This window comes from Pogona vitticeps, chromosome 5, assembly GCF_051106095.1.
Source record: "Pogona vitticeps strain Pit_001003342236 chromosome 5, PviZW2.1, whole genome shotgun sequence".
In the NCBI taxonomy this organism is placed as follows: Eukaryota; Metazoa; Chordata; class Lepidosauria; order Squamata; family Agamidae; genus Pogona; species Pogona vitticeps.
The window spans coordinates 76373737-76400249 of record NC_135787.1 but is presented as its reverse complement, the minus strand read 5'-3'; positions in this window follow the sequence as shown (position 1 = coordinate 76400249).

Below are 26513 nucleotides of genomic sequence, written 5' to 3'. Positions count from 1 at the left end.
TGTGTGTGCGCGCGCACATGGAGATGATTTCTTTTCTTCTTGAGCTGCTATCCTACAAGAAACTATTCCCACTCTGCAAACTGATGCAAAAACTTTTTTTAATATTTTATTTAAATTTCATTCAACTAAAACATCAGCATACAAAAACAAAAACAAAGAAAAGAAGAAGAAAAAAACCCTTCTACTAAAACTTTTCATCATTTGCAGAGAGGGGGTGTGTACGTCTCTTTTCAAGAAGAAAAGAAGTCACCCATGTGCTTGCTTGCACACACATACACACACACACACACACACACATACACAGAGATAAACAATGTAAAAGCTTGCAGATATTTAAGGCTGCTTTTTCTGGAAGCTATTTATTATCAGCTTGATCAGATGTACACATTATTCAAAATGTGTATGACTTTACACAAAGCATAATGGTATCATTATTAAAGTTTTCTTGTGAAGATAAGGAAATATTAAAAGCTGTGCTGGATCAAGCCAAAGTCTTAGCCAGTCCAGCAATCTGTTCCCACACTGCCCACACTGTCCAGCTATATACTTGTGGAGAACCCACAAGCACAATATGAGCAAAACAGCACCCTCTTCCTCTTATTCTCTTGCTATTGGAATTTAGAGGCATATTGTGGAAATAGTAAATAGCACAGGTTGAAAAAGCTTCTTTTGCGTCTTACAATTTATAGAATTCTTCACCCAGCACAGCCTTGTCTTGGAGAAATCTTGGCACTGCAATCCAAAGAAGTAACTTTTTCAAATTTTAGTATATTGCACAGCAGTAGTAACTTCTAACTACTGACAATCTTATTCTTCATGAATCTATCTAATCCCCTTTTAAATATGGACCAATATGGCCATTACAATGTGAGTCTAGAGTAAATTATTAGTGTCTGTGAAACGCATTCCTGTTAATCAAAATATATAAGCAGTTCTGGAAGACAACATTCACCAGCAGCACTAGAAGTATGACTTTAGCAAAAAAAATGAGCATTTGTCAGGAAGCAGCAACAAACCATGAGGATGAAAGTTCAAGTCTGATGTTTTGGGAAGCTAAAGCCCTCTGATTATTCATCAGGTCTGAGTTTGCATTTTCTTAAAAGTTAAGGTCATCTCCAGCCCACTTACACTGTCACTTTCAAGGTAATCATAGGTTTCCTTTGAAATATCAACATTAAGAATCCTCTGATCAACCGAAGTTTGTGACAACAGTTCTGAGAACAGTAAACCATTTTGTTTGTTGCATTATCAATGTATGTAGTGCTCTATACAGTCTCTGGCCAAATTGGCGGACAATTTGCAAAATCTCTTCCTAGAACCCACAAGCACTCACCCAAAATTCACCCTTTTCTCCCAGATCATCAGGCAGGGAAAGAGGCAGGGAATTCAAACTGCTAACCATTGGTGGCAAAGAGGCTGCTTATTTGTAGCTCTTTCATCCCAGTGGTTAGAGTGAGTGCGTTCAGAGGAGGCATCAGCCTGCCTGGTAAGGTGCTGCTTTCTACTTTTTTAAAACTGGCTGTTCTGGGTGGGTTTTGCAGCGTGGGTTTGGGCTGGGTGGTGGGATTATGTTTCTACGCTGTGATGGGTCTTGTAGTCTTTGTTTTTTGGGGGGCTCCCATTTCCAATGGGTCTTGTGGGGTTTGTTTGCTTTTTGCTTTGCTTTTTTTGCATTTCCGAAGAGTCTTCTATGGTTTGTTTGCTTTCTGATTTGCTTTTTTTGCATTTCTGATGGGTCTTACACGGTTTGTTTGTTTCTGCTTTCCTTTTTTTGCATTTCCGATGGGTCTTGCGCAGTTTGTTTGCTTTCTGCTTTGCTTTTTTTCACATTTCCGATGGGTCTTGCACAGTTTGTTTGCTTTCTGCTTTTTTTGCATTTCTGATGGGTCTTGCACGGTTTGTTTGCTTTCTGCTTTGCTTTTCCCCCATTTCCGATGGGTCTTGCACGATTTGTTTGCTTTCTGCTTTGCTTTTTTTTTTTTGCATTTCCGATGGGTCTTGCATGGTTTGTTTGCTTTTTGCTTTGCTTTTTTTGCATTTCCGATGAGTCTTGCACAGTTTGTATGCTTTTCTCCCCCCCCCCTTCGGCTGGAACGGATTAATCGCATTTCCAATGGGTCTTACAGTGTTGTTGCTTTTTGGTGATTTTTTTCTTTGGCTGGAACAGATTAATTGTATTTCAATGCATTCCTATGGGAAATGGTGCTTCGACTTATGACCATTTCAAGTTACGACCAGAGTTCCTGAACCAATTAAGTTCGTAAGCTGAGGCACCACCGTAGTTCATTCTATTCCCCAGAGCTCAACTCCTTTGGAAGTATATACTTCTCTCTTCAGTCTCAGTTGTTGTTTTAAATGCTGAACATTGTGCCTGAAACTTCTGTGTGACCGTACATATCCCAAACATAACACTGCAGCTGTGTTTTTTCTCTTATAGGAAAAAAAATATAAATGAATGTGCCTTTATCCATTTATCCCCTACAGGCTGTCACATAGAAGACATTCCACCTTTTAAAGCCTAACAGTTGGGTGAGATAACTAGATGTGACAGATCACACCTATGCAGCATTAGCTGAAGAAAAGGGATAAGTGATGTAGCTTTCGAAGAATAAAAATGTCATTTAAGTATTATCTTACAATCAGGTGTCAAAACAGCACCACCCACAGGGATCCACCATCTCTAAAATAATGTTCTAGTTATCAAAATAGTATTACATACCATCAAGCCAATGCTAACTTCTGGCAGTCCTCCCAAGGTTTTTAGATACAAAAGTACTCAGAAGTTGGAATACAAGTGCTTTCTTCTGTAACACTCTAGGGCTCTGCAATCTACCCAAACCAACCAAGTGGCAGAGTACATAGCCCATTATCCACATATGCTATATGCGATAATGGCTGGTCTTTCTTCTAAGTATCATGGTGGGGCTCAATGCAGCCAGATTCTCATAATCAATTAGATTGCTCATAATTAAAGTTGTAAGTAGATAAACTGGAGAATCAAGATGGAGGCAATATTTTGTGTTTGAAAAATCAGACTTCAGAAGAATCATGTGCTTCATTCATCTGCCCAAGGGATGTGATAATCTAGCAAAGGTGCAATCAACCTCCTCCTGATCCCACCCCAACAACATGCCTGACACTTGGAAGCCAAAGTGCAGACTATCTAAATAACGATGAGTTATTATCATGGCAGAGTCCAATGATGGGGACATTGTACTTTCCTCCCCTTAGTGAGTTAATCACTCCCCAACTTGGGACTTAAGGACCACCCAGAAGTTGGGAATGGGAGAGCTAGAGAAGGACAAGAAGAATGGTGATAGTGTTGTATTGCTTTGCTGATTCAGTTACTAAAGTTGTGCTGCAAAGCAGCTTTGACTGCTTTTTGGACTTGTGAGCCCCTCTGAGTGAAGGACTTGGGAACACACATAGCAATACACATAGACTATGAAACACACAATGCATTTGGAGTGAATAAACCACTTTTCCATTTCAAACAGCTTGCTTATTCACTCAGCTCATTCAGCCAAGTGTTGTGGTCAAGAAATATTTGGTGCATTCTCATAAACAATGTCCAGTCCTCCAAGGTCGAAAATGATGCTGATGTTAGAATTGCAGAGCTGGAAGGGGCCCTATGGATCATTAAATCCGGCCCCTGTCAAGGAGGCACAGTGGGGAATCGAACTCCTAACCTCTGGCTCCACAGCTAGATATCCAAACCAATGTTATACAGTTTTTCAAGATACGTAATAACTGAATAACAGCTACAGTATCAATTTTCCATTTTGATCTGGTGATGCATTGAACTTTTGTTCAATATGAATGAACTCCCCTCATTTTTGCTTTTATGTGTGGCCTCACAGTTATTACAAGTCACGATATGGCACTGAGCAAAGTAGACCAATGGGACTTGACATGGTCTGTCCACTGAAAGGGGACAGTGTGTGCTGATGGCTGATAAGACTGTTTCTTTCCTAAGATCCTCTCAGAATGTATTTTAAGTCACAGTTCTAGGAGGGAGATGAAATCAGTTGGCCCAGCTGAATATGGAGACTTCTGGGAAGCAAGTGGGAGAAAGAACTGTTTGGGCTGCAGAGAAAATGGGATTAATGTGAGCTATGTGCTTATTTCTGCCTGCTTGCTTTCTTCTGCTTGTTCATCAAAATAGGATGTTTTCAGTTTCAGTGAAGATATAAAAATATCCAGCAAACGTACCAATATATTTCAAAAATTGAGCCCAAAGCATCTCAGATATATATATAGCAAAGGTGCAATATCATTGCCTGGTTTTTACAGTGTTCTGTTACTGCTGTGTTCATTCCTTCAGGGCAGGAAGGGACACTAAAGGCATCTCATGTTAAATGTGGGGGAAAGGGAATTCAGAACAACGGTGTGTACCTAAGTAGAAATGAAACCCATTGGGGTCAATAAGACATAATCAATGGGAAACTTCCTGAAAAGATCAACTAACTTGAGGAGTCTGTGCATGGAGAAAATGACTTTTGGACTTTCGCATCTCCAAGTCAGCATGTGCATGTGCAGGCACAAAGGATGCTGGGAGCTTCTGTTCCAAAAAATTAATTCTCAAAACTTGGATGGGGGGTGGGTGGGGAGGCAGCAATTTATTACCCTCCTGACACTGACTGGTCACAATTCCTGGCAGTCCTAGCTCATTGTAAAGGATCATAACAGCTCCAGTCCAAAAACATCTCAGAGCTACAAGTCACCCATTTTTTAGCTAAATTAACAAGTGAAATAAAACTAGGGTGAGAGCCGGTTGCCCTCAGTTTATGAGACTGGGTGTTTTTGTTTAAAATTTTTGATTAAATCTTTGTTTCTTGCCAACTCTAATCACCTTATATTTGTCTCTAGTACTCTATCCTTCACTGGAAATTTATCTGGTAAAGGTTCCTCCAAACATCCTGTCATAGAAACAACACTATATTGCAAAATATAGTGTACACACACACACACACACACACACACACACACACACACACACACACACACACACACACACACACACACACACACACACACACACACACACACACACACACACACACACACACACACACACACTGCACCTCCATTGCCTGGCTTTTCCAGTGTTCAGTTACTGCTGTGTTCTTTCCGTCAGGGCAGGAAGGAACACTAAAATGATACCGATGTGTCTAAAGTCAAATGATTCAAAGTGGTTCAGTTACTGAATTCTTAAACTAAAGAATATTGTGGCTGTATATTTCTTATACAAAACAACAGTTTCATATCAACCCTTCCATCATCCTTTCCAACCCCTCTCAGCTCAAAGTAAATTTTGTAGGAAAAGAGTGCTTCCTGGCATGATAATGGTGATCTTGGGACTATGTGCCCCGGAGATGCAGGATTTGTGCACAATGTACCCCTTTCACAAACACCCACAGAGTGAGAAGAAAACATATTGGTGCATTGCTAAGACCCTCACAATAGTGATTCCCCTCCCCAGCACGCGCACACACCGGTATGAGACATTAATGTCTGGATCTGAGACTTCTTAACAGACCTTTCTCTGTCTGTTAGGTTACAATCCATAAAGCAAAAACAGTAAACTGAGGCCTTCCAGATGTTTTTGGATTACAACATCCATCTTCCCTAGCAGGTATACATTATTATTCAGAGGCAAGTCCTTCTGTACTTAGTGTGGCTTACTCTAAAGTAAGCAAGCCTAAGATTCCAGCCTTCATCACAACTCATTGGAGTCTGGCATTTCAAATAGTCATACTGTCTAAACAAGATCCTGATTACAAATTGAGTTATTTAGTAACTGTTTTATCCCCTCACTTCCAAGTAAATTGAATTTCAAAGCCATTAGACATTGTTGGCTTTTATAAATCTATTTTCTAAAACATTATCCAGTTAAAGTAGATGTATCCTCAGTTTGCCTTATCAAATATTTCCTTGCATTCAAAAATCACTAGGAAAATAAAAATATCTGAAATAACTAACATCCAAATGGAAACTACCATGAAGCAGGAAAAAAGATGATGTAAACATAGCTGCCTTGAACTTTTTGCCATCCAATTGGTCTGTCAAAACAAAAACAGACAGATGACTTCCATGTTCAGCGTAGCACTTATTTAGAGACAAGCTGTGTACAATAGAATTATGAAATGTGTCACCATAGCTGGAAGGTAGCATCTGTTGAAATTATTTGGTGTCTCATTTATAATTCATCTGGAAGAGACTTCCATTGTTCCTGATGTACACATTGCAGTTCACATGGTCATTATATATTTATCTGCTTCCAGGGATTTAAAAGAATATTTCCATCACAAGACCTGCCCTGGCTAGCCTAAAGCAGTAAAGTTCATTACCAGTTCATCACAAAAATCTCCCTCCATATTTGCTTACCAATGCACACAGCCCTTTGTGAATGAAAAGTAAGAGTGAACAGGCTCTTTGATCTATGGTCCAGATATAGGCCAGTTGTCTGGATGATCATGTTCAGATCAGTGGTCAGTGGCCACTTGCTAGGCTCATAACAAAGGCTGATAGAGCAGCTCAGGCTAATAGTCAGCTGCCTTATGCTAGCCAAGCTCCTCCTAGGGATGCCGACCCAGCATCCTTCTTCCATGGCTGAGAGTTGCTACATTTTCCCTTCAGTGAAGGGCTGGGAGTGTGTGATCCTTCAGATGTTGTTGGACTGCAACTCCCATCAGCCTTAACCAGCATAGCCAATGGTGAGGGATAGTAGGAAGTACAGTTTGCCATGGAGCACCACACATTCCTCATCTTTTGCGTCAGATAACTTTCTTTAGTAAGCTAGGCCTAGTGAAGATGAAAGAGGAAAAGAGTTCCAGGTTTGTTCCGAACATTGCTTCAGACCTGGTGAGTACTTACCAGAGTTAGAAATTGATTCTTCTGTTAGATTCTGCATCCAGAATCTAACAAAAGAATCTCCTAAGGTCAAAACTGCTAGGAAACTACAAAGAGTGAAGGTAGATAGGTAAAAACCCAAAGTGTACCCAGCTAAACACGGATTAAATTAAAGATCGTTTTCACAGCCTGCTTTGTGGCAGCAGTGACAGTCACCCACTTTTGTGTTGCGGATCGAGCAACAGACTAGGATTCAGGAGTTCTGAGTTCCAATCTCCATTCAGTGATGGAAACTCCTCGATTGGGGATGGAACTGGTTAAACCACTCCTTAAATACCTCACTTAGCTGGAAAGCCCTGCTAGAGTTGCTCAAAGTTGCTTCTGACTTGGCCATCATTACCTCTTCACAGCCGCCATCTGAAGGAATTCTGCACATTTGCTGCTCTGTCCAACTTGACTCACGGTGTCTTCAAATTGCACCCATCAGCTATTTTATTGTGGAAGTCTTATGGATTTTGTATTTAATATTGCTTTGTGATTTTATGTGCATGTCTGTCTGTCTGTCTGTCTGTCTGTCTAGGGTTTTCTACTAGTCTACGTCAGAGCCCAATATATTTATACAAATACTTGTTGCAAGCTTTAATCTCTAGAGACAATATTTGTATTTAAACAAATCCTCTGTATGTAAAAAAAGGAAGGTGATTTTTACAAGTCATTTTCCCTTGTAGCTTGCTGTGCCTCCCAAAATCTCCTCCCCAGTTTCCCCATGCCTTTATAATAAATTGTGGTGAGCAAAAATGAATGGAAGTGGGGAAATCACACCAAAAACATTCCCCTCATCTGATGACAAGTGCCTTTTGTCTATGGACATTAAAATACATCAACTGAATTCACCTTTTTCCATTTTATATTTCTAAAAAAATAAGAGGGGTATTTTTCTAAACTAGTTTGAGGGGAAAGTATTTGTTTTCTTTTGCTATATTTAGAAATACTGCAATTAAATAACACACTTTGAAAATATTCTTCCTGAGCAGCCAACCTCTAATAGTCCTTCTGATTTTCTGTTGTATAATGGAGAATAAAGTGTGTGTGGGGAGAGAGGAAGAATTGCCATAACACATATATTTATTGGGATTTTATAATGTATTCTCATCCTAAATTCAAATGGGTCATGAATCTACATGGTGCTACAAGTGTTGGTGCTCAGGCACAACAATTCAATGCATAAGGACAGCAAAAGGATTGTGTAGGAAAATTAGTCACACATTCTCTCCCGAGAGGGGTGGGGGCAACAAGAAACACACACACATGTCTATACCATGGGGGGGTGTTTTCAGAAGAATCAATGGATCAGTCTCCTATTGAAAGAGGAAAGACATGATATTACACAACTGGACTGTTTCCTAATGACATACTGTATGGTGTGTTGCCATGAGATTCTAATTTCATGATCTTCATTCCTAATACATGATGTAGGTCATTATTTCCTCTAGAGTTTTCTTCATTTCTGTATGTATCTCAGCCTGATCCTCAAGGCTGAGAGCTAATTTATCTGTTTTTTCTTTATATGTTTTACTGATCCCATTGTTCTGAAGATATCTGAAGTACACTCTGATGGACCATTTTCAAGGGTTGTGTTTTTGTTTGATATGCATTTACATGTATTAATGGACCTTGATTTTACACAGCAGAAAGTGAGTTCTACCAGCCACATCAAAACAATTTTTTTAGAAAGAGAGAAATGGAGAAAGGAGAAAGGAAGAGGTAAAGACAAAGCATAGATAATGAAAGAGACAGTAAGAGAGGATAACGACAGACAAATTTAAGCTGAGGGCAAGATTGTAAAGGCTGGAACAATTGTTCTGTTGCACATATTACAACGAAAGTCTGAAATATGGGAGATATTGCCATCCTTATGTTAACAATCTCAAATAAATGTTGCAACTGTCCAACACTTGCCAGAATTTAAACCTTTATGGTAACATAAGAAAAAACAAACAAAATTCAGTGGCATTTATAACTTATGGGATAAGTTGATTGTGAGAGTTATAACTCATTCCCAGAATATAGAAGATAACAGCTTTTACTGTGGTGAGTTTAGTTTGAGGGGCAACCTGGGAGGAACAGAGGTCCTGTTTTGGCACTAGTGATGTTTTCTAATGCAACAATATTGGGCTTTGGGACTGTGGGTAACTGCTTTGTACAGTTTAGAGAATATGTCACTTAGCTAACTTTCCAGGTGCTCTTCAGGAAGTGTGGCTGTCAGCTGGCCACTTTTCCTAAATTGCATATCTTGGCAGCTGATTATTTTGAACTTGTGCAAGGGACAGGGGTCTGTGTTGCTCTGAAGCATGGGATTATTTTAGCAGTAAAAGAACAGACAGAAAGTCCTCTGGCCACAAGTAATGTTCCACTCTCTGCCTCTTATGTTTCCCCAGTGGATTAGCCTTCCATGGAATAAAGTTCCAATTAATAACTCCATGTAGACCTTGGGATAAAAAATATATGTCTGAGATTTCAGTAGTTCCTTAATATTAATCTCACCACCACAGAATGGGCTGCTGACAAAATTATGTCAGAAGACCAGCTGGCAGCAAAGAATTCAGCTCTAAAGAAGAAAAATAACAGCTGGGCAACAATCTGTACGTTCAACAGCTGTGAAGCTCACCCCTTACTCTCTGCTGCCATACCCATGTGAAAAATTGCTTTAAGGATGGCTACAGATGAGTAAATGCAATCCTGTGGATGTCTTAGTCAGAGATAATGGAGGGGTGCATTTCCCTTTTGGTCTGCAGTTCCAGGACAACCCATCCTTTCCTTATGCCAGAGCTTAGCAGAATGAATTCTACACCTAAAACCATCCATCTTTGTGGGATAACCCAACGTAAATGAAGGGATGGACATCAGAGAAGGGATAAGTAAACCCCAGATAATCCCAAAACTCTTTCATTTTGGTGGCTAGTGCCCAGTGTGACTGATGGGATGGAAGCCACCACAGCATATGATGGGCAGTGCCAGGCCAGAATGATAGGCAGAGCAAGGGCAAATGCACACACATTCACACTCACAAACACGTATACGTGCACACACAGAGAGGGAGGCATTTACTCAGCCTGTCCCCCACTCTTGCCCCATTTGTTCACCCCACAATTCTGCCACAAAGTTAGAAATGTTATTGCTGGCCGCTGCTTCCATGGAGTGTTGGCTTATTCATTGTTGCAGTTTTATTTGCAACCTCACATTCTGTCTGTAGGTTGATTGACTGGGAGGGAAAATTTTCTGGGCAGGGACGTATGTCTGTCTATCCAGCACCAACCAATTATTCTTTCTAGCTTTGGGATTCAAAGACAGCCCTAACTGTCTGCTGATTTTTCCCTTTCTTTCCTTGGCTGGAAGCAGTTTTTTCTTTGCTATCATTCTGTTCAGTTGCTAAATATGTATGCAGTAAAGAAAACACTGTGTGCAAGTCTGTAATTTCAATCAACTGTTAAATATTTTTTTAAAAAATGTTTTTAATTCTTTATATTACAAATGTCTCAGAGTGAGTTATTGAGACTTTAAGTACCAGTTAATGAGAAAGGGATGGACTCTGGGGAACGCCCTCTCCAATGCAGAGCTCGTTCAGCGCCCTGATTTAACCAGGAGCTACGAGCAATGAAGCAAACTAGGAGAGAGCAAGTGGAGAAAGAAACTGACAGAATATAATACAGAAGCTGTTAGGGCCGCAACTAACCTTTATCTGGCCAAAATAAGGGCTGCTAGTCGAGCTCACCTCGCTGGCCAGATAAGCGAGGCTACAAGTCAGCAGGTGGAAATTTTCCATATAGTTCGTGACCTATCCAGAATCTAGTATCTCCCCTGACCAATTTTTTTAATCCAAAGTGGAGGCCATCCTCCGGGAGCTTTCTCCTTATTTGGTTGCAGTGGATCGAGCAGAGATGTCCAGTGCTCCGCCTTGCCTGGTGAGTCTTGACCATTTTCAGCCTGTGATGCCTGACATTGTGGACAAGGTGCTAGTTTGCTGTCGGGCCTCCTCCTCCTCCCTTGACTCTTGCCCAACCTGGCTAATGAAAGCAGCCAGGCCTATAACAACTTAATGGGCTTATATGGACCAGACACCCATCATAGAATCCCAGGTAGCATCAGTGGTCCACACTGCTTATTTCCATCTCTGGCGGATAGCCCAGCTGCGCCCTATCTAGATGTTGGGTCATTCACCACTGGTCCATGCATTCGCAATCTCGAGATTAGACCACTGTAATGCTCTCTATGTGGAGCTGCCTTTGAGATCTATGCAGAAACTCCAGATGGTGCAGAATGCGGAGGGGTAAGGGTAATATGAACATATTACTCCCACTCTGGATGCCTTTCATTGGCTGCTCATTCGGTTCCGCGTAGATTTCAAAGTCCTAACGCTTATGTATGAAGCCCTAAATGGTTTAGGGCCTCGTTACCTGACAGAACGCCTTCTCCCACCTAGATCTACCCATATCACCCGATCTAGCCAGGAGGTGAGACTGAGGAACCTAACGCCAAGGGAGGCCCAGAAGGAAAAAACAAGAAACCGGGCCTTCTCAGCGGTGGCTCCTCGTCTTTGGAATAGCCTTCCTCCTGAGATTCGCATGGCCCCTTCCCTGGACATCTTCAAACGCCAATTGAAAACCTGGCTGTTTAAGCAAGCCTTTCCTCCATCCACTGATTTTGTTTCTTGTGTTTTCTCCCATCTTAGATTATTGTGTTTTTAGTAATATATTGTTATGATTTTAAATTGTAATTGTTATGTTTTTAAATTGTAATTGTTATATGATATGTTGTCTATATGACTAGATGGGCGGGCTATAAATGTAATAAATAAATCAATAATAAATAAAATAAACTTGAAGCTATTCTCTTCTGAGAGTCCCTATAGTTCTATTGGAAGGAATTTTGGAAGAAATTCAGAACTCTGCAACATTCACCCACACTCATTCTCTTATTTCCTTTCTTCCCACAATTCTGTCTCTCTCACACAAATGCTTACATATTTAAAGTGTAAAGTTCAGCAAGATGGGAACACTGGCAAGACCGTCAGCTTCCCCCTCTGGTAAGGGGGCAGTTAGGAGTGAGCTGGTGGGAATACAGCCTGAACTTTGGGTATAGCGGTGCCCCATCTGCCCTAATGGACCAGATTTCATTGCCTCTGAAGCCAATCGGATACAAGTATACACTGACAGGGGATCTAAACTATTTGTGATTTCTTTTAAAAAGAACTCAAAATACCTTGCATTAGCATTGATTTAAAAGTCCAGTTTGACAATATTGACTCAAAAGTACATTTATACGAAAGTGCAATTAACAGACAAAACAAGAGGAGAGATTAAAATATAATTGAATTAAAGGCACCAATTAAAACAATTAGAAACACCATTTTAAAACACATAATAAAGGAAAGTATTCCATAAGCCACTTCTTCAGCAGCTATAGTCACCAAAACCATGCCTAAATTTTAAAAAGCCTTTGCCTGCCATTAAAGGTCAACCTACAAAAATTCCTTTCTAATGCATAAAAAAACAATAAAACAATTTAATCTGCCGATTAACAATACTTGCCTTTGCTAGTTTTGCCCCTACTACTCCCAATGACCTGTTTTTTTAAAAAAAATGTGTTAAATATAGCAAATCAGTGTTCCAATTTCTTCATTTAAACTATTGCCCCCTTTTAAAGGATGCTGTGGCATGTCATGGCATTCATAAAGACAAAATCTCAGTTGGTAAATCTGCCCTTTCAACTGGGCACCTTGCCCAACCACAGAACCTCCCTTACCAACTATAACTAATAGCTGCCTCTCTCACCTCTTCCTTCTATTATTTAGAAGTGCCCCCTACCCACCCTTAGTGTGTCTTTTTGCTGACAGTATTTCTGCTGGAGTACGTCTATTAATCATTAACAGTCCCTGCACTTCTTTTTTCAGAAAATGAACTCAGAGCCAAAAATAGAAGCCTCTTTCTTTCTTTTTCTCCAGATGGACAAGTGACAGTTGTGTGCTTCAAGACTTCAGATGTTCTCTGAACAAGTGATCCATGAAGACTTTGACAGGCAGGGCTAACCTTAGAATAAAGCAGAGTCAGATGCCTCCAGCATCAGATGGTGAGGAGCACAGAATGGATGAAGCTGCGTGTGCCATTTGGCCTGCTCTGCAAAACCCCACCCGACCCCCACGTATCCAGATGCTCTCAGGTCCAGGGGAAGATCCTGTGCCATAGTAAGTTTCAAGTTGTTAATCTGGCCACATTGTACACAAAATAGGGAACTACCATCTTGTCCTCTGCCTCCGACAGCAATATTTGCATCTGCCCCTGCTGACAGGCTTGTGTGTATCCAAGGCCATAACATGAAATACTATGCCAAGGAATACAGTGAAAGCACACCCTCTTCCATGTGATTCTGAGCAGTTGGAGGTCCTCATAACCTGGGTGTCTGCTACTGTACCTACATGTGTTTAGAGCTTTTGCTTAGACCTTCTCTGTCAACACAGGGAGGTCTAGGATAATACCACCTCTCATGTCTCCTCTCTACAGTTAGACTTTTGATCAGCTGAAGATGGCATGAATCGGGGGGGGGGGGGGACAGTAACAATATATAATTCAGTTCCTCCTGTACCCAATCTTCTCTTCTGGTTTCCCTTTACCCTAGTAGAGAACTGAATCGGTCGGACTCTACATGCCAACAAAACATGATCAACAATTTATCTCACTTCCCAGGTCATACAAATCTACTTAGAAGGCCAGGCTAAATGCTGGCACAAATTTTTGCCTCCTAAAAGAAAATAGTAATTTGACTCCAACCAATTTATACTAGTATTATTCAATGGGCCCAAGCTATTACATAAATATATGCTGGTAGAAGCCGATGGTGTCAGGTCCTGGTAAAGTTTAATTTGAATTAATCAAAAGGGTAACTTGGCTGCAGTCAAATTACTTCCTCTGGTGTAAATTTACACCAACAGGATTTTGGCCACTGAATTTGGCATGACTTATTTGTAGGATGGATAGGAAGGATTGAGCTGAATACTGAAAACCAACTAAACCCTATTTTCAGGATTTCGTATGTGATAATGTGGCTAGGCAGCTATTTTCAATACAGGCACACATTTCTGTAAGATTTCACATTGTTATTCACTAGAACATTTTGCATGAGCTCTGAAGTAGATAACTGCTTCCAGAGATTAGCATTTCATTTACAAAAATACATTTGGATTTTCTACTCCCCTGCCATTTCCAGCCTTTCTGTGGTAATATTTTCCTGCTCTCACAGCTACAACATCTTAACCTTGCAATGACAGCCATGTAACCTTAGCTATTTGCTCAATGGATTATCTGGCAGAGAGCACCGTCTGAGCAGTTTGGCTGGCCTCCTTCCCTGAAGATTAAGCAAACAACCTCTGTGACATGCGTTCTCTCCAACACTTCACTGATGAAAACAGGAACATGCATATGCTCGGAGCACCTATTCTCACATCAAGATCACTACTGGAGGAGGATCGTGTGAAGCCATTCTCTTCCTGCTGTACTTGGCACTTGTCTATCGAATCTAAAGCAGCTTGCTTGCTTGTCCTGCACAGGCTTCTGAAGCAGATTCTGCTAGTAAATTGACAGAACCTGATAGTGTTTCCCAAGAATCATTAAAAGAACCCTCTATTTAGAATGGATTTGGCCATCCTCTCCAACATATCTTGTAACAACATAGTCTTTGAATAGTTGGTTTATTTGAGGTTAATAGGAAGCAGCAGCATTTTAGCAGCTTGTGTTTACATAGAAATGCACCCTGAGTCCAGCACTGAGTTCTCCTCCATCTTTTTTTGTCTATGTGTTTCCTTGCTTGTTTCAAGGGACCTAGTGAAAGAAGCCCAGAGAAAACAGAGCTAATTTTGACCTCAGTTAAAGCTCCTAGTAAATAAGTCTGGGTAGCTCAGTAAAGTAGGTATCTGGCTGCAGGGCCAGAGACTGAATGTTCAGATCCCAGTTGTGCATCCTCTAAGATCTAGCCTGTGTGGCCTTGGGCAAGTTGCACAGTCCTAGGCCTCCCCCAGAAGAAGACAATGGTAAACCTCAAAAGTGGGGGGGGGGTCAAGTTCAAGGGGTGGTCAAGTTCAAGGGAGGGTCAAGTTTGGGTGGGGTCAAGTTCAAGCGAGTGTAATAAGTAATTTTGACAGGTGTTATGCTACCCTACTACTAACCACTTCTGAGTACTCTGTACCTAGAAAGCTCTGAAAAGGGTCGCCATAAGTCAGAATTGATTTGCTGGCACACAATTGTTATTATTTACATAAGGACAAATTATGTATATTTGTCTCTTTAACCAGCAGTGTGAGACCGATTACAAAATTCATGCTGGGGTAAAAGATTTATTAAAGTACAAACAAGAGTACAAATATCAGCAATCCCAATCTCTTCTTCAGGGAGGATATTACAAAAGTGGGGAGGGAGGAGAGAAAGAGGGGGTGGGAGACCTCATCTTAAAGCCACACTGCTTGCATTGTATCTTAAGCTGTAGTGAAAAAGGAAGTCTCTGCAGACCTCCAAATGGAACTTATGAGGTGATGTCATGGCATTAGATTTAACTCAGAATAGAGCCTAAATGTACTGGGAGCTAGAAAGATTGAAGTGATTTATCTTCCATTTTAGAAAATACAATTCCCCTGAGCCAATTCAGATTTGTTTCCAGAGTGATTTCAAAAGCTTGCACACATTTTTAACTTATTTAGTTGGTCTAATAAAGGATATCACCATAGAATAAATTCCATGGATTGTGGAATTTATTCTGTGGGACTACCTTTGCTTTCCCCTTCATGGATTGCTGCCTTGTCATGGCGAAGGGGCTTGAGTAATTCAGAGAAGTTATGGGCTGTGCCATGCAGGGACACCCAAGATGGACAGGTCATAGTGGAGAATTCTGACTAAACGCGATCCACCTGGAGTAGGAACTGGCAATGCCACTCCAGTATCTTTGCCAAGAAAACCCCATGAACAGAAACAAAAGGGTAAAAGATATGACGCTGGAAGATGAGCCCCTCAGGTCGGAAGGTGTCCAACATGCTACTGAGGAAGAGCAGATGACAAGTACAAGTAGTAGTAGTAGGCATCCTTCAGTCTCGAGAGACTATGGTAACGTGCTCTGGTCCATAGGGTCACGAAGAGTCAGACACAACTAAATGACTAAACAACAACAACCTTTGCTTTTGCTTGTGACTTAATAGGACTAAATAACTTTGGTCCCAGATAACCACCTATGTATAATTCAAGATAGACACAGTCTCCACTGGCTTGCTGTAACTGTCATAAAACAAAATTTATTTATTTATTTATTTATTTATTTATTTATTTATTTATTTATTTATTTATTTATTTATTTATTTATTTATTTATTTATTTATTTATTTATTTATTTATTTATTTATACCCCGCCTATCTGGCCCACCGGACCACTCTAGGCGGCTTCCAAATATAAAATCAAATAATAAAACATAGACAAATACATAATAATCAAACAAGAACAGCAGTAAAAATAAAAAGGAAAAGTAAGAAAAAATCAAAGTTAGTATGGTCATCATGCAAACTTCTCTGTTTCTTTCAAAAGTGTGAAACATGCATCTCAGTAATTCCAAACAAAAGTTACAAGGAGAAGTCCAGTTAGAGGCCGTGAGAATCAATCACTTGGATGAAGGAATAGAGAGTATATTGATTAAATGTGCAGATGATACCAAATTGGTAGGGGTTGCTAATTCCCCAGAGGACACAATTAAAATTCAAAATAACCTTGACAGATTAGAGCCCTGGGCCAAAACTAACAAAATGAATTTCAACAGGGAGAAATGTAAGGTCCTCCACCTAGGCAGAAAAAATTAACTGCAGAGATTTAGGATTGAAGACACCTGGCTAGACAACAGTACCTGTGAAAGGGATCTAGGAGTCTAGGTAGACCACAAATTGAACATGAGTCAGCAGTGTGATGTGGCTACCATGAAACCAATGCAATTCTTGTTGCATCAATAGGAGTATAGTGTCTAGATCAAGGAAAATGATAGTACCACTCTATTCCCCTTTGGTCGGACCTCACCTGGAGTATTATGTCCAGTTCTGGGCACCTCAATCCAAGAAGGATGTTGACAACCTGGAACATGTCCAGAGGAGGGCAACCAAAATGGTCAAAGATTTGGAAGCCAAGTCCTATGAGGAGAGGGTTGGACTTGATGGCCCCTGTGGTCTCTTCCAATTCTGTGATTCTATGATTCTATAATTCTATGTGGAAATTCCAGTGACCAGTCTGAGAGAGTGAGAGTGATAACACCTGCTCCCCCTTCACACCTGAGACTCACGGGTCTCATAACACCAAGGAGGGAAAATGGCTACTTGCGCCCAATTTGGACATTGTCACTTAGGGATGTACTCACTTTTGCTGCCAGTGGTTTGGACATTACTGGCTGTGTGTTGCGTTATTTTGAGGGGACAGCACATTTACACTGTTATGCAAGCTGTATACTTACTGCTTTACATTGTAGCCAAGTGTCATTTCTTCAGTGTTATCACATGAAAAGATATACTAAAATATTTATGAAATGTGAGGGGGTGTACTCACTTCTGTGATATACTGTAAGTGAAACCTGATTAAGCAAAGGGAATTATTTGATTCAAGAGCATCCCCTTCCCACCACTCATCCATTATTTCCTTCCCTTACGTTTAGTTAATGCATGTAGGAATTACTGATCTCTGGTGACATATAGTTTAAAGCTAGTTTAAACTAGTTTATGTCACCAGATATCAACAATTCCTGCATGCATTACTTGAAAGAAAGAGAAGGGGAAAACGTAAGTGTGGTGGGAAGAGGGTGATCCCAAATGGAATCATTCTAAATTGTGAATCATTATGTATTTTTCAAATTTAAAGTTTAAACTTATGATGTTCTGTATTCTGAGGTTCGTCGTCATCGTTTAGTCGTTTAGTCGTGTCCGACTCTTCATGACCCCATGGACCAGAGCACGCCAGGCCCTCCTATTTTCCACTGCTTCCCGTAGTTGTGTCAAATTCATCTTGGTTGCTTCGATGACACTGTCCAGCCATCTCATCCTCTGTCGTCCCCTTCTCCTCTTGCCTTCACACTTTCCCAACATCAAGGTGTTTTCCAAGGAGTCTTCTCTTCTCATGAGATGGCCAAAATACTGGAGCCTCAGCTTCAGGATCTGTTCTTCAAGTGAGCACTCAGGGTTGATTTCCTTTAGAATTGATAGGTTTGTTCTCCTTGCAGTCCAGGGGACTCTCCAGAGCCTCCTCCAGCACCACAATTCAAAGGCATCAATTCTTCGGCGATCAGCTTTCTTTATGGTCCAGCTCTCACTTCCATAGATCACAACAGGAAAAACCATAGCTTTGACTATGCAGACTTTTGTTGGCAAGGTCTCTGCTTTTTAAGATGCTGTCAAGGTTTGTCATCACTTTCCTCCCAAGAAGCAGGCGTCTTTTAATTTCAGGGCTGCTGTCTCCATCTGCAGTCATCAGGGAGCCCAAGAAAGTAAAATCTGTCACTGCCTCCCTATCTTCCCCTTCAATTTCCCAGGAGGTGATGGGACCAGTGGCCATGATCTTCGTTTTTTGATGTTGAGTTTCAGGCCGTTTTGTGCACTCTTTCACCCTCATTACAAGGTTCTTTAATTTCTCCTCACTTTCTGCCATCAGAGTGGTATCATCTGCATATCGGAGGTTGTTGATATTTCTTCCGGCAATCTTAATTCCAGTTTGGGATTCCTCCAGTCCAGCCTTCCGCATGATGTATTCTGCATATAAGTTGAATAAGCTGGCGGACAATATACAGCCTTGTCGTACTCCTTTCCCAATTTTGAACCAATCAGTTGTTTCATATCCAGTTCTAACTGTTGCTTCTTGTCCCACATATAGGTTTCTCAGGAGATAGACAAGGTGGTGAGGCACTCCCATTTCTTTAAGGACTTGCCATAGTTTGCTGTGGTCCACACAGTCAAAGGCTTTTGAGTAGTCAACGAAGCAGAAGTAGGTGTTTTTCTGGAACTCTCTGGCCTTTCTCCATAATCCAGCGCATGTTAGCAATTTGGTCTCTAGTTCCTCTGCCCCTTCGGAATCCAGCTTGTACTTCTGGGAGTTCTCGGTACACATACTGCTGAAGCCTACCTTGTAGGATTTTGAGCATAACCTTGCTAGCGTGTGAAATGAGTGCAACTGTACGGTAATTGGAGCATTCTTTGGCACTGCCCTTCTTTGGGATTGGGATGTAGACTGATCTTTTCCAGTCCTCTGGCCACTGTTGAGTTTTCCAAATTTGCTGGCATATTGAATGTAGCACCTTAACAGCATCATCTTTTAAGATTTTAAATAGTTCAACTGGAATGTCATCACCTCCACTGGCCTTGTTGTTAGCCAGGCTTTCTAAGGCCCACTTGACTTCACTCTCCAGGATGTCTGGCTCAAGGTCAGCAACTACATTGTATGGGTTGTCCGAGATATCCAAATCTTTCTGATATAATTCCTCTGTGTATTCTTGCCACCTGTTCTTGATGTCTTCTGCTTCTGTTAGGTCCCTACCATTTTTGTCCTTTATCATGTCCATCTTTGCACAAAATGTTCCTCTAATATCTCCAATTTTCCTGAACAGATCTCTGGTTTTTCCTTTTCTGTTATTTTCCTCTATTTCTTTGCATTGTTCATTTAAGAAGGCCCTCTTGTCTCTCCTTGCTATTCTTTGGAAGTCTGCATTCAATTTTCTGTAGCTTTCCCTATCTCCCTTGCGTTTTGTTTCCCTTCTCCTCTCTGCTATTTCTAAGGCCTTGTTGGACAGCCACTTTGCTTTCTTGCAGTTCCTTTTCTTTGGGATGGTTTTTGTTGCTGCCTCCTGTACAATGTTACAAGCCTCTATCCATAGTTCTTCAGGCACTCTGTCCACCAAATCGAGTTCCTTAAATCTGTTCTTCACTTCCACTGTGTATTCATAAGGGATTTGGTTTAGATTATACCTGATTAGCCCAATGGGTTTTCCTACTCTCTTCAGTTTAAGCTTGAATTTTACTATGAGAAGCTGATGATCAGAGCCACAGTCAGCTCCAAGTCTTGTTTTTGCTGACTGTATAGAGCTTCTCCATCTTTGGCTGCAGAGAATATAATCAATCTGATTTCGATATTGCCCATCTGGTGATTTCCATGCAAAGAGTCGCCTCTTGTGTTGTTGGAAAAGAGTGTTTGTGATGACCAGCTTGTTCTCTTGACAAAACTCTATTAGCCTTTGCCCTGATTCGTTCTGAACTCCAAGGCCAAACTTCCCTGTTGTTCCTTTTATCTCTTGGCTCCCTACTTTAGCATTCCAGTCCCCTAGAATGAGAAGAACATCTTTCTTTGGTGTCAGTTCTAGAAAGTGTTGTAAATCTTCATAAAATTGTTCAATTTCAGTCTCCTCAGCAATGGTGGTTGGTGCATAAACTTGGATTATTGTGATGTTGAAAGGTCTGCCTTGGATTCGTATTGACATCATTCTATCATTTTTGAGATTGTATCCCATTACAGCTTTTCCCACTCTTTTGTTGACTATGAAGGCTACTCCATTCCTTCTACGCGATTCTTGCCCACAATAGTAGATATGATAATCATCTGAGCTGAATTCAGCCATTCCTGTCCATTTTAGTTCACTGATGCCCAGGATGTCGATGTTTATTCTTGCCATCTCCTGTTTGACCACCTCCAGCTTCCCAAGGTTCATAGATCTTACATTCCAGGTTCCTTTGCGGTATTTTTCTTTGCAGCATTGGACTTTCCTTTCACTTCCACGCATGTCCACAGCTGAGCGTCCTTTCGGCTTTGACACAACCATTTCATTAGCTCTGGAGCTACTTGTACTTGTCCTCCGCTCTTCCTCAGTAGCATGTTGGACGCCTTTTGACCTGAGGGGCCCATCTTCCACCGTCATATCTTTTATCCTTTTGTTTCTGATCATGGAGCGTTCTTGGCAAAGATACTGGAGTGGCATTGCCATTTCCTACTCCAGGTGGATTGCATTTAGTCGGAACTCTCCACTATGTCCTGTCCATCTTGGGTGTCCCTGCACGGCATAGCCCATAGCTTCTCTGAGTTACTCAAGCCCCTTTGCCACGACAAGGCAGCAATCCGTGAAGGGAGGTTATTGAATACCTTTTCCGCATTATTTTCCTATAGAAAAGTTTTTCAGAAATGTAATAGTCTGTGAGGAGCTTTATGAGAAAGGAGCTTCACAGCACACCAAAGTCACAATGCTTTGCTTTTGCATGGCCCTTCCTTTTGCACATCATGCCCACCCAGACAATGTTTTTAGGTCCCCTCCTTGCTAGGTTTGGATATATGGGAGGGGGGTTGACTTTGCCAGAAGCATTCCAACCTGAGTATCTAGTATTGTCAGCCACTGCCCTCCTTGTACTCACCCATTGTTCAAAGAAGATAAAGACCTAGTCAAATGTGCATAATTAGCTGGAAAGCATTGGGATTCAGCAATCAGCCTTCATTTGGTCATGAAAATGAAGGAAGGTTTTCCTGAGAAATAAAGCCATGAAGCAAAAATGAAAAACCAAAGGCTCTGAACAAACTTCCTATGATTAATTGTTCCATATGCAAGAACTTTTTGGCTTTGTCTATAAAACCAATGTAAAGTAAAGGAAGCTTGAGAACAGATTCATTAGTCTCTCTGAAGGATCGAAAGGGCCATCACAGAAAGGGCTATAAATAATAATAAGAGCTGGAGGTACTGATCAACAAATAGCTGTATTCAAGAAGTGGCAGCTTAGAGTTTTATTCCACCAAAGACAACTGGATTCTTCCCAGTTACATTTAGAATATCTGATGAGGAGTTCCAAAGTACATATATATTTTGGTCCCTCCATATCTCAACAAACTAAAGATGCACATGTTACTTCTTAAGGTTCAGAGAAGGTGTGGGCAACATGCTGGCTGCAATTCTCATTAGACTTAGCCAGGATGCTTCATGATAGAGATGATGGGAGCTGCAGTTCAACAACATCTGGAAACCAATGCACTGCCCACCCCAAGCCACAGGGTCAGCTGAAAAGTGTTTGTAATGGTCTAATGGCAGATGCCTCTTGCATTGGTGTGTTGTCATGCAGGAAACCCACTTGTCTTCTACATGCACAAGTGTGATTTGGTGTCAGAAAACAAATTCAGTTAGTAGCCCATTACAATCAATATTGCTCCAAAAGATGTGTCAACATGTGTAAAATAGAATTCTATTGCCGAGCTTTTAACTGCAGAAAAAAATCAATCCCACTGAAATTTATTACCGAGTGAATGCTGTTAATGATAAATGTGTTAATGAATCACTTGTTGATGAAACATCTATAAGTAACATGATTCAAAGTGATTATTGTATAACATAAGCATGCATTCCTGCCCAGCTCTAAACATAATCTTAAACTAGCCCTAATCTTAATCTTAACCCTAACCTTTCCGATAGCCCTGATCTCATACCTTGCAAAATCCAGTTTCTGCTTCACATGCAATGGACTTGAGAGACAACCATAATAAAGAAGATGATGCATAAAAAGCAGCAGTGAAGGACTGGATGAAAGGCCCAGAACTGCTAGTTAACAGAATGAAGAAAGTGATTTTATGTTGGGTAAATGTAGTGCAGTAAGTGTGGGTTATAATGAAAAATAAGTTATCACCTGAAACAGGACATTCTGACATTTCATTTGATTTTTACATTTAAAAAAAATCTCTGTTTGTCATTGTGATATAAGTCAACAGATAAGTTAGGAGGAAAGCCTTTTCTTGCTGTCCCTGAAAGCCTCTTTTCTATATGATATACATCTTTATACCAGGATTGAAAGTGAGGAGACTGAGATGACATTCATCAGCACTTCAGGAGATTTCGCCTTGCCACCAATCTGAGTTTACAGCACTCCAGGCAAGACATTCACTTGCTGGTACCTACTATGCTTCTATATAACGGACATACAAGGATCTCCTGAAACTGGAGTGGAAACCTAAAGATCACTTCCAACTTCCAATCAGCTTCCATACATACTACAAAATCCACTTTCTACTACTTATGATACAACTACATATGTTCAAGACTCACACACAGGCTTAACGTGCAAGGATTTAAACTCAGCATTTCTCAGATTGTCATGCCCCTCCCACTAAGTAAAAGAAAAGATCAAAGCTAACACATATCCAAGAATAATCTGTGTAAGAACAGACCCACCCAGGATGGCCATATGTTCTTTCTTAAGGTGATCAGTTCTTCATGTGAAGAGCTGTCCTTGATTCATGTCCTCCTTTTTGGTGATGTGTAAGCAGCCACCCTTCCCCTCCAGTGAGTTTTCCTGGCTGAGTAGGAAAAGTAAAGGCTTTGATTGGCAAATGTCCCTTTCTTATTTTGAAAATGGTAATTTTGTAAGAAATGACACAAACCAAACAATAGGAAGGATATGGCATGGCATGGCATGGCATGGCAGTGCTATATGAGCTTCCAATATCAGGTCAAAATGGCTGCCCGCTTTGTAAAATGGCTCCCCGCTGTGTTTTAGGATGGATTCCTCGCTTTAAAGGCACCGGAAAATGGCCGGCCTATGGAGGATCTTCACTGGACGCTGAGATATTTCACCCATTGGAATGCATTGAACCAGTTTTCAATGCATTTCAATGGGATGTTTACTTTCGCTTGACAACGATTTTGTTCTACAGCGATTTTGCTAGAACGGATTATCCTCATCAAGTGAGGCACCACTGTATTAGTTTGAATTAGCATATGCACATTTAATGAAAAAACATCCTCCCTTTTTGCAAAGAATATCCTCCTTTTGAGGGGTTTCTTGTTTCAGCATTCTTCTTTCAAGTGATGACTGTGCTCCTTTTTGGTGATGAACCAATGCCCCCTCCCCAGACCCACCATTTGCTGCTGTCTGCAGTTCCTAGGTAAAACTACTCAAAACATGATAGATAAAACTTTATTATGGTTAAAAGACCAGCCACAAATAAAACATCAAATATATAAATATACAGAAGTATACAAAATAGTATACAAAAAGTATACAAAACATACCAGCTAAAGACACCCATCAACCACAGTGACAGATAATCTCTCCCACTTATCACAACAATACATCTACAACAAAAACACGCTGATCACCCTATCTCTTGAAAAGGACAAAAGCTGTTTCCACACCTATAAATACTCAACTATCCAACAAACAGCAAGAGAGCATGGATAGAGTTCCTACTCCAGTCCTCTGAAGATGCCGGCCACAGAGACTGGCGAAACGTCAGGAAGAACAACCTTCAGAACATGGCCAAAGAGCCCGAAAAACCCACAGCAACCATCAATGTCAACAGGTATTTGAACACTTCCTCATCAGCTGATATGATTAACACTATTATTTATGAGAAAGGCCAAGCAGAACAATTTCTGTAAAACAGAATCAGTGGGCACAGATATGACATCAGAAATGGCAATATTCTAAAATGTGTGGATGTACAATTTACATCCCAGGACACTATTAACTTGACCATGAATTGGCCATTCTTGAACACAAGATCTTCAGGACAGATTATATTTAGCTTTATCTCCTGCAGTTTAAATAGGAAGAAAGGTATGTGAGAGATTTTTAACCAAACAACATATATTAATGAGCTCATCTGTCCAAAGATGTCTGTGTTATCAGCCCAAGAGTAATTTGTTTTAGGCTATTGTTAATAAGATAGTTATCGTTGCCTTACTTTCTGTACTACACTTCTATCTGCCTACCCTTTTCAGTCTCCTCACAAAACCATATGTGTGTATATAAACTTATAAATAACATAATTATCCCTTATAGTAACAGCAGCATAATATTTTTTCCTTATAACAAATTAAAAATTTCACAAAGAAAAGAAAGCCCTAAATCAAAGTGGCTCTTATGTTTCCAAAGGGACAACAGCTATTCTGAACCTCTAGCTTCAAGAAGAGTTCTGAGAGAATTTGAAATGTTGTTAACATTTTAACTGGTCCTAATGAAACGTGTTACAACATTGCTTTAGGATCACTTCTGTCAGGGCTTCTAGTGGAACTGCAGAAACAAACTCTAATACATAACTAATAAAGGTAAAGGTTGCCCTTGACATTTAGTCCAGTTGTGTCCAACTCTAGGGCGCGGTGCTCATCTCCGTTTACAAGCCATAGAACAAGTGTTTTGTCCGAAGACAGTTTCGGTGGTCACGTGGCCAGCACGACTAAACATGGAATGCTGTTACCTTCCCACTGAGGTGGTACCTATTTATTTACTCACATTTACATGTTTTTGAACTGCTAGGTCAGCAGGAGCTGGGACAAGCGACGGGAGCTCACTCCATCACGTGGATTCAATCTTACGACTGCTTGGTCTTCTGACCTTGCAGCACAGAGGCTTCTGCAGTTTAACCTACAGTGCCACTACATCCCCTACATAATATAGGTTTTACATAATTAATAAAACCTATATTATAATCTCATGAAATGAAATGGTGAGTGGAAGGTTGGTCTAAGTAGATATTTAGATACCTGAGTTCTGACTACATGATGTAAATGTCATGGTGAAAATTCTGACTAATAATGAAATGAGTGATCTGGATAAATTTATTTATTTGAAATAATTTACATATTACTGTAAGATAAATCAAAAGTCTGTGTAGTTCTTCTGTAATCATATTGCACATTCCTATAAAAGAAATTTTAAAAATGCAAAAGTAATGCTTAATTAGTTCAGCTCAACAAAAGACAGAAAAAAAAACAGCCATAAAATATGGGATGTAGCAAACAACTTCAGCTTTGAAAGGCTAGTTTAAGTTGTTGGTCATTTTTATTACAAAAGAAGATGAAGATAAGAACTTCCTTTGGAACGGAGTTCCAAATTACTAACGAACAAGCTCAGACTTCCAGAGATGGCCCATGTTTGCTTTAAAACATGGGTGAGGAGGACTTTTCGAGTCCAAAGAATGTGCTGAGCGCAAAGTCCTCACCCATGTTTTAGAGCAGAAATGGGCCATCTCTGGAGGTCTGGGCGCTGTACATGTCCTTTCCTGGATTTTGGAGGACCACCCCTGCATCTACTCCCATGACTTTGTCCAATGTTTTATATCCTCCTCCCAATAGTCCTTTAAACTGAAAATAATTATTTTGCATCCTCTACTAACCAAATTTGTATTGTGGGTATGGAGGTCCAATTCGAAATAGGGAAAAAATGCTGCTACACTCCCCTAAAGCAGTGGTTCTTAACGTGGGCGATAATGCCCCCCAGGGGTCGATTTCATTTTTCAAGGGGGCGGTAGAACGAAAAGGGGCGGTGTGGGGGCGGTGGAACAGAAGGGGGGCAGTAGGGGGGCGCTGGAGCAAGCCAAACCTGTGAAGATGGCTGCAGCCTTTTTTACAGTGTGCATGAATACATATTTTCCTCCAATTTTAATTTAGTTTCAGACTTTTTGTCTTGAAATTTTTAGTTCCTGCATTTGTTTTTATGCCCTTTTTATATTTCTTTTTGCGTCTTAAATTCACTTGCAACTAAATCATTAAATGCTACTTTTTGGGGGGCATTTCATTTTCTTGGAATTTTATTTTATTTTCAGGGGTCATTGGATTTAAGTGTCTTAAATAAATAAATAAATAAATA